Source organism: Alligator sinensis, unplaced genomic scaffold (genome assembly GCF_000455745.1).
Source record: "Alligator sinensis unplaced genomic scaffold, ASM45574v1 scaffold29_1, whole genome shotgun sequence".
NCBI classification, from domain to species: domain Eukaryota; kingdom Metazoa; phylum Chordata; order Crocodylia; family Alligatoridae; genus Alligator; species Alligator sinensis.
This window is the reverse complement of record NW_005841933.1, coordinates 1,830,804-1,840,156: the sequence shown is the minus strand read 5'-3', so window position 1 is coordinate 1,840,156 and position 9,353 is coordinate 1,830,804.

Here is a 9,353-nt window from a genome sequence, read left to right as displayed (position 1 = left end):
AATCCTGGCATGAACCCTCACCTGTTGCCTCTCCCTCTTCCCAGGCCTACAGCTCCCTCCCAGCTGTGCTCTTCTCTTCCCCCCCACCCCCGCCTTCCCGATGCCTTCCAGGCAACCTGCTATAAGAGTCAGGGAATGTCCAAAGGGACTCAGCAGCAGCACATGGGTAGAAAGTAAGGAAAGGAGCTAGAAACTATAAAGACTTGAGAAAAAAAAATACTTCTTGCAGGGTGCTGTGCTTCTGCTTGGACACCAGGTGGGACTACTATGCTCTCTGTCCTTCAGGCTCATCTGCAAGCTTCTTTTGAAGATTAATTCTTAATCATCTTAAATTTTTTTTTTTTTTTTTTTTTTTTTTTTTTTTTTACAGAGGGTGCATTTTTCTTATGGAATTTATGGACAAGTATTTTTAGCCTTTTTTTTTTTTTTTTTTAAACTGGGCAATCTGTAAATATATGGACAGTTAGTAAAACCTGAACACAGTTTTTTCCCCCCCAAAGACAGCTGCTATGCAAGAACAGTTTCTTCTGGTTACCAGGCAAAAATGAAAGTGAAATCCACTCATGGTCCCGGGGAGCAGAACAATGAATATCCTCAGCTCCCTAGCTGCTGCTACTCAGTTATTTACTACAGGGAAATATCTTTTTCTTTTGTTCTCCCTGTTCAAAAGCAAGGCGCGTATTGTATTCCATGTTGTGTTGTATACTAGAAAATACAGTGTATCTTGGAAATATCATATGGGAAAACTGTGACAGAATAGGGGCAGTCTATTATGACTTTTATATTATTGCTACTTTACTACGCTTAACAGTGGAAAAGTTATTAAATGTACATTTGTTATGAATTTATTATATATGAATGCAAAAAATCAATATTTTCTAACACCCATGTAATCTAGATGTCTAAGATCCATTTTCAGTGAATAACAGTATGTTAATACCACAGTCCCAGTGCTCACAAAATATGCTACTGGAGAACATGGCCCTTCTCACTTACTCCACATTAATGCACCAAACCTGGAAATTCAGGGGTGAATATACTCCGGGAGTGTTCCTAGCCCAGTACTCTGGAGACAGGCTGGGTCACTTTCTGGATTTAGTATGTGAGAAGGTGAGAGGGGCCAGGGACAGATTTGGGAGGTGTGGTTAAGCCCTCTTTGACCGTGTTTCATGTGCAAGCAACACTGTTTATCCCCTTGGGTTCTAGAACTTTGCTGACAAGCTGGTGAGTTCAGACAGCTCATTATGTATCCATCACAGCCAAAGAGGGATGTAGCCACATCCCCACATGCTCCCCACCCATGGGAGGCTCCGTGCTCTTCAGAGTGCTACATACACAGTACAGAGATCCATTTCCTTTAGGAGTTTAAGAGCAAACTAAATACCTAAGACAAATATTCTCAAAAATATTTAGGCATCTGAGGATCTGGGCTTTATGGGTACTTTTACACATGTTCTTGGTGGGGGGGAGGGGCAGATGCTTTAATCAGAGCAGCTCCAAAAGCCACTCTAATTAAAGCACCCAGATGATTTCCTGTATCAGCATCTGTGCACTTCAAAATTGTGGCAGGGGCACTTTAACTAAAGCTGGTTGAACAAGGTTTAATTAAAGCGCCCCCACCGCCATTTTGAAGCAAGGGGACACTGATACACAAGAGGCAGAGGCTACTGGAGGTGTACTAATTAGCATGCTCCAGCAGACTTGCTTAATTGAGTCTGCTCTGATGGGCTGTAATTACAGCGTGTCAGAGCATCCTTCCCACATGTCTACAGGCACCCTATATTACTTTTTTGACAATTGGTCTTAGGTTCCTAAATCATTTAGGATCTACCCACAGCACAATGCAGTGCCATGTAGAGATGATGAAAAGCAGTACAGCCACATCAGAGCAGCTTTCCTCCCAGGCTAATATATCTTGGCATAACAAAGGCTGGCCCCAGGAGTGGCCATAGTGGTCCTTGGTGGCAACTCAGCCCATTTTGCCTCTTTTAGGCATCCTCCCTTTCTATTCTCCTGCCATGCCTTGATTTTAACATGCAATTAGAAATGGGAGGCTGTCCCAGGGATCTCTGAGCTAGATCTAATTCACTTGAGCCATAATCTGCCCACTTACCACCTTAAGGGCAATTTCATGGCCTCCTCATCTCCCCTTTTAGCCATACCCATGCCTTACAGATGTCACCAATCAACCACTTAGTGAGACTGGGGCCAAGGGCCCTGATCGATATCTCGGCCTCTCTTTGGGCCCTGGGCACTCTAGCCCCTTCCCTACCCCTCTCTGGGCACCAAACTCTCTAGGCCTTCTCTGCCCTGTTCATGGGCTCCAGCTTTTCTCCCAGGCCTCTGGTCCTATTCCTGGGCCCATTGGGACCTACACCTCCCTATAGTCCCCCCTCACTACCAATGCAAGGAAGTTTGGCACCTAGGGCAAGCCCGCAGTGGCAGGTCATCCTCGTTCTATGCACACATTCGAGGGTGCACCCCCCCCCCCATGCTTGCCTGGGAGTGCATGTAGCAGTGGGAGCTGCCCTCCTCCCATCCCGGCACCCCCCACAAATGAGCAGCTTGTGGCTCTGTCCCACAGCCCACCCTGGCTGGGCAGCGCCTGTTGGTGTCCCTTTGCTTCGGCGGCTGGGGCAGTCACCCCACTCGCCCCACCCTTGCTACAGCACTGCTCACCACCAGTGCTGGGACCTCCACCAACCCTTAGTCCCACCCTAAACTTCTGGTCTTGCTTTCCCCACCTTAGCTATTAGCTAGGAGCCTGGCTGCAACCCTGCTGCTCAGGAGTTCTTCTTCCTTCCGCTGGTAGGGTCAGACTACCTGCTTACCTCAGGCCCTGGGCTTATATAAATCTCAGGCCCAGCCCCCTTCCAGCCAGGTATCTCCCCTGCTCGTTAACTGAGCTTTCCCTGCAGCCGTCTTTCCTCTGAAAAGTAATAAGTGTTCTAAGCACCCTGTTACAGTTGGTAGCACTTTTAGCCTGGACACATTGTCACATTAAATGCGATAATACTGGTTTTCATGCCAAAGTTAGCTATCCAAGCTAGCTCTGAACAAGCTATAAAGCACTCCATTGTATCCTGTGGACATACCTTTATTTGTTTTTGAAAATTTTATCCAAGATACCCAATTTTCATTTATACAGAGATCAGCGATACAACTTTGGTTTGCCAGCTGTGCCTATGTTTGACTTTTTTTCTCTGTGACTTTTATCACCTTCAGTAATTCCCTTCAGTTCTACAAATTCTTAGCTAGTGAGCCATTTCCAGATACTTCCACTCTGATAAAGCACAGGTGGTTTGAATTAGAGTAATAACATTAGCCTCCAGGTGGGGCTGCAACAGGAGGAGCAAGGTTAGTAGTGGTAGAGGTACCTTCACATATGCACACGTGCATGCCTTTTCACAGCATCTGATGAAGTGAGCTTCAACCCACAAAAGCTTATATAATATATAGATACAACCAAGATGTATAGATAGACAGATAGATAGATATCTCTACTTTGGTTAGTCTATAAGGTGAAAATCTACTTCACACATGCCTACTGATAATAATTCATTCAAAGTAAGACAGCTCCAGTGTGGACACTGAGAGTGGTTGGTGTAGAGGTACTGAATGAGTGACGCACTAGCTGGGGCAATTCTACAGGGAGAAATACAAATAATTTAGTACTTCAGCATAGACAAGTTCAAAGGCACATTTACTTATGTTTGTAGTGGTGCTGACTGCAAGAGAAGATTTTCTATTATGCTAAAAAGAAAAAATAATTTAGGAAAAATTGGGCTTAAAGAAGGAGTGTATTGTTATCAGATATTCTTACTAGATAGGAGACTAGTTTGCCCCCAGCTTAGAAATTTTCTTTCCAAGTTTTATACATTGATACTACAGAAGTCCTTTTCTATATAGAAAGAGCATAAGTCCATAAGATACCGGATTTACCCAAAGAACCTTGTCTAACTGCATAAGAAAGCACTAGAGAAATTTTTTTTTTTTTTTTTTTTTTTTTTTTTTTGTGTGTGTGTGTGTGTGTGTGTGTGTGTGTAATCGGAGGGTGACATTCCCTCTGATATTATTACAAGACCTGCAAGGAAGGTTCACAAGCTTTTGGTCACTTGAAACAATTTGATATTTGAAGGATATCATAAATCCTGATCTTTTCTGACCTGTATCTGCTAACTCAGGCTAAATGAAAGCTTTTACCAGGGAAAAACAGTTCTGCAGTTCTGCTTTGGCTTGTGAAGTTGCAGGTATAGAGTATAGCACTAAAAACAAATTTTTACTGATCTGAATATGTTTAAACTGCTAGAGAAGGGAGTGGCATGCAGCCAGACACGGAGCAGCAGCAGTGCGGGGTGGTGGCAGCAGCTGCCACATGCTCCCCCACCACATCCGGCTAGCTGGGAGGCACCTGTGCAGTCCGCAGAGGGCCACCACTGCCTTTGCCCCCTCCCTGGCCCTGCTTCTGGGAGGTGGTAGCACAGGGTGGTAGTACTCCATCCCTGCCTGCCCATGTGCACCCCCTAGGGCCTTCCCAAGTACCTCCAGGGGTACGTGTACCCCTGGTTGACAACCCCCGACATAAATGATTATGATTAATTGATTTTCAAAGCCACTGCTGTCTTTCAAAACTGTCTTTCAGTATCACATTCCACTGTGTTGAGACCATAATCTCAATGCACTTTACAGGAGAAAATTTGACATTTGCATTGTACTTCAGTAAGTAGAGAATATTCACAGACATGTAGGATTGATAGAGCTATGTTGATATTCTAGTTTGAGCTGCATAACATAGGCCATATGGAAATTTACCTCAAAATGCTTGCATCTAACTGAAAGTGTGGTTGAGTAACCCCCAGCCTTTCAGAAAGGTGTTTGATTTTTAATTTAAAGCTTCAGTGATGGAAAATTTACCAAATCCAATGGTAAATTATTTCACTGCAGAAATTTGAATCTTATCTCTGTTCAGAATTTCTTCTAACTTCAGTTCCAAGCCATTGGAATTTATTATATTTTGGCTGCTGGGTGAGAGGCATCCAATATAGCGCATGAAGATACTTTCATTCTCTATCCATCTGGGGAGACTATGAACCAGATTCTGGTCTGTGACAATTAATCAATCTCATTTGTATCAGCAGGGTTTTGTGATGTAGCTAAGATCAGTCTCACTTTCTGGATGCCTTTTTTACAGCAGCATATGTTTGCAAAATAAGACCCAATCCTATTTGTACATTTCTTTCATTCTATAGCAAAGTTAATAAATGTAACTAATTTAAGAAATAAGAAAATATTTTTCACATGTACTATACAAACTTCTTAATTATAAAATGTACCTGTAGGTGTTAACAATGACACATATCTTGAACTCTATAGACACTGGTATTGGTTCTGTATCATGATAAATATAATGCTTTATTCCTTTCTTAGCAGCCTGTAAAGTAAAGCATGTAACATTCATTGCAGGTTTTTTCCAGTTATAAAATTGTGAATGAGACTTTTATTGTCAATTAAATAGTCCTGGTAGTTTTTTATGCCATAAGTTTCTGGAAAAACATCCTGTTTAAGGTATTATAACAGGGGGGCAGAGGCTCTTGTTACTTTAAGGGGAGTTAGCTACACTGCAAGGGGCAGAAATAAAGATTGCAAGTAGCTGGGTTCAAATGCAACAGAAGAGGACAGGCTGACCTTCAGGCCAAAGTGAAAACCCCTGTGTATGTCTGGAAGCTACGTGAGGGGAGTGGGTGGGACTTTGGGTGCACATAAACCGAGTGCCTGAGACCAAGCAGGCAGTCTGGCTCTGTCAGCTGCAGGGAGAGCAGTCCTTGACAGAGATGGCTGCAGAAGACAGACTAGAAGGCACCTGAGCTGTCCCATAGAGTGGGAAGAAGAGAGGTAAGGGAGAACTGTGGCTTGTGGGGAGACAGTGACCCAGAATGGGATGCACTTTAATTATGTAGTGTTTTCTGGAACATATGATTTGATTAAGTTGGGAACCAGAGGACAGGGTGGAGGCCACAGAGGGGTGCCTGGCAGGGCACTCTGGGACAGGCAGCCCAACCTGTGGTCAGGGACCCACAGGACTGAAGGCTGGGGCAGGGAAACTGCAGCCATGCTGGGGCCAGGGGTGGTCAGTGAGCTGGAGGATCTAGGCCAAGGCCAGTGGGCCTAAGGCCACAATAGGGAAGCTATTGTGAGGGAGGGGCTGAAGCCAGAACAAGCTTAACCCAAGAAGGCTAAAGCCTGAGGAAGAGGGCTGAAGAGCGAGAGGGGTGGTGTAAGGGACTGGAATGTAGGCAGTCTTGCCTAATGGTTAGGCCAGAGGGAAAGCAGGACCTGGGGCTGGATCAAAGGGCAGGAACTATATACCAAAACCAGAGGAGATCCAGAAGCAGAGACTACAGCAGTCCAGGGTCAGGATCCAGGGGTCAGATGTTGAGTATCAATCTGGGAGGCAATCCACAGGGTAAAGACCAAAAACAGAGCCAAACTGGGGTCAGGAGCAAGGAAGTAGGACCACAGGGAAATCGAAAGCCAGAATGCAGGAACCAGGAGGCTTGCCAAAGCAGTACTGTGGACTGGCCTGCAGATCCAGGACCTCAGCTCATACTAAATGGATAGATGCTGCTCCCAGCAACCAATCAGGATGCTTGCTCCTCCTAAACTGGGACAGAGTTGATTAGCTGGGGCTTGCTGCAGGGTGTGGCTGCTGCAGTACTTGCCTCAGACAGGCCAGCCTGCACTGGGCCCAGCACTGGACCCAACCTGATCAAGGCTCAATCAGCCCTGACCCACTGCTGACAAGCAGAAGCCAGACTGGGGACAGGGAGAAGTGAGGGCTTTTCCAGGGGCCCAGCAGGCTGAGTGGACTTTTGGATGGATAGCGCTAAACAGCCCAGAAGAACTCAAAGTCAAAACCTGAGAAATTCTGGCATGGCTATAGGGAAGGACAGAGACTACGAACACAGCCCATAAGGCTGGTGCCCCCAAACACTGATAGGGCCAAGAGGGCCACAATATAGTGCCAAAGGGGTAAGACTGGGGCTGACCGGATATGAGAAGGACCAGCTGGCTGAGGAATTGGAGCTCACTCTGGGACCATGGGGTTGCCTCCCTAAACACTATAAAAGTTCCATTAAGGTGTGGCAGGAGAGCTGGAGGAGCTGGAGTGGGACAGGAATTGCTTGGCCACCAGGGAGTGTCAGTCACCCTTGGGGGCTGGGGCCTGCTATAGGTATATATCTATTCCATGGTTATTTTTATCAGATAATAGGTTCCATAGTTGCTTTTGCACATACCCACTACTAGACCATAAAAATGTACATCCTAATCTTCCTGCATTTTCAAGCATTTCCTGAACTTTGGTACTGTACACCTTCTGCATTCTTCCGCTGAAGAACTGCCAGACTCTTTTGCACTCACCACTAGTATTGTGGTCATGTTGCTAGTGGTTTCTCACCATTTATATTTACTTTTATCATTTTTCTTTTCTACCTGCCCTAAACCACTTCCTGAAATCTGCAATGGCAATGTTTCAGCCCTGGTGATTGCTACCTACACCAAGACCTAATCTATACACAGTCATAGAATCATAGAAGTAGGGTCGGAAGGGACCTTGTAGATCTTCAAGTCCGACCCCCTGCCTGGGCAGGCAGGAAACTGGGCTCAAGCGACTCCAGCCATGTAGGCATCAAGCCGCTTCTTAAAGACCCCCAGAGTAGGAGCCAGCCCCACTTCCCTTGGAAGTTGGTTCCAGATCCTAGCCGCCCTAACTGTGAAGTAGTTCCTACGGATGTCTGATCTGAACCTACTCTCCAACAACTTGTGGCCGTTATTTCTTATTATCCCGGGAAGTGTTGGGGGAAACAAGGTCTCTCCCAAACCCTTCTGGTCCCCCCTAGTGAGTTTATAGATGGTCACAAGGTCCCCCCTCAGCCATTTCTTGTGAAGGCTGAACAGGTTCAGGTTCCATAGCCTTTCATTGTAGGGTCTGCCCTGCTGTCCCCAGATTATGCGGGTGGCCCTCCTCTGGACCCTCTCAATGTTGTCCACATCCCTCCTGAAATGGGGTGCCCAGAACTGGACACAGTGCTCCATCTGTGGCCTGACCAGTGTCGCGTAGAGGGGGAGGATCACCTCCTTGGCCCTACTTGAGATGCACCTGTGGATGCACGATAGGGTCCAGTTAGCCCTGCCGACCATGACCTCGCATTGTCGGCCCATGTTCATTGTCACAGCGGGGTCCTGTAGGAGGGCCATGATCTCCTTAAGGCCCCCTCTCCATGTCAAGTTGGCCCAAGGGCCCCCTCTATTTCTTGCCCGCCACGTCTTTGATGGTTTGAATTGGTTGGGAGGCTGCCTTATGCCCTCTCGGACATGTCTCTATGTTTATTCAGACCCCGTGGTTTCCTGGACTCCTCATGGGTGTTGTTCTACAAATGGGTGCCTTGGGGCACCCTAGCCTTATGGGCTATGCGTGGCTCCAGCCACCCCTGATACCACGCCCCAAGCCTCGCAGATGGAATTGACGTTGGTCTGTCTCTGTCTATATTCACACCCGTCTCCCGGGGCCTTCTCTGGTGTGCTGCCCCCTTCTCTGGGGCCTTCTCTGAGTGCTGCCCCCTTCTCTGGGGTCTTCTCTGAGTGCTGCCCCCTTCTCTAATAAGGCGCTCCCCTCTTCGGGGCTCGCCATGCCCACCTTGGGCTTCTTAAAATGCTGCCCTCCTCCTGGGGGCTCTCTACGCCTACACTTGGGCTTCTCAATAATGCCCCATCTCTGGGGCTCGTCACACCCGCACTGGGACTTCCTAGTAGTGCCCCCTCCTGGGGCTCACTGTGCCCGCACTGGGCTTCTCTAAGTTGCCCCCTTCCTGGGGCTCGTCACGCCCGCACTGGGCTTCTCAATCGTGCCCCCTCTCTGGGGCTCGTCATGCCCGCACTGGGCTTCTCAATCGTGCCCCCTCTCTGGGGCTGGGGTCTAAGCACCCCATTAAGCTGCACCCTCCTGGGCACCAGGGTCCTCACACTCCGCTGTGAGGCCCCTTTAAGGATACTGCGCCCTCACTGGCATCGGGGTCCTCACACTCCGTTGTGAGTCCCCGACAAGGCCTCCTCCAACCCCTTATAGCTTCACCCAAACCACCAGTGTAATAAACAACAAAATGCTACAGAAACTCAAGCCTCCTGGCTATAACATAATGTCAAGCCGCCTGGCTAAACCACGTTGCCCAAACGCCCTACAGCAGCCATCCAGAACTCTGCTCAAGCAGTACCTGCAGGTCTCTCTGCTTCTCACATTCCTACTCCAGGAGCTCCAGCCTCTCTGGCTGCTGGCAAGGAACTGCCAGCCTGGCCTC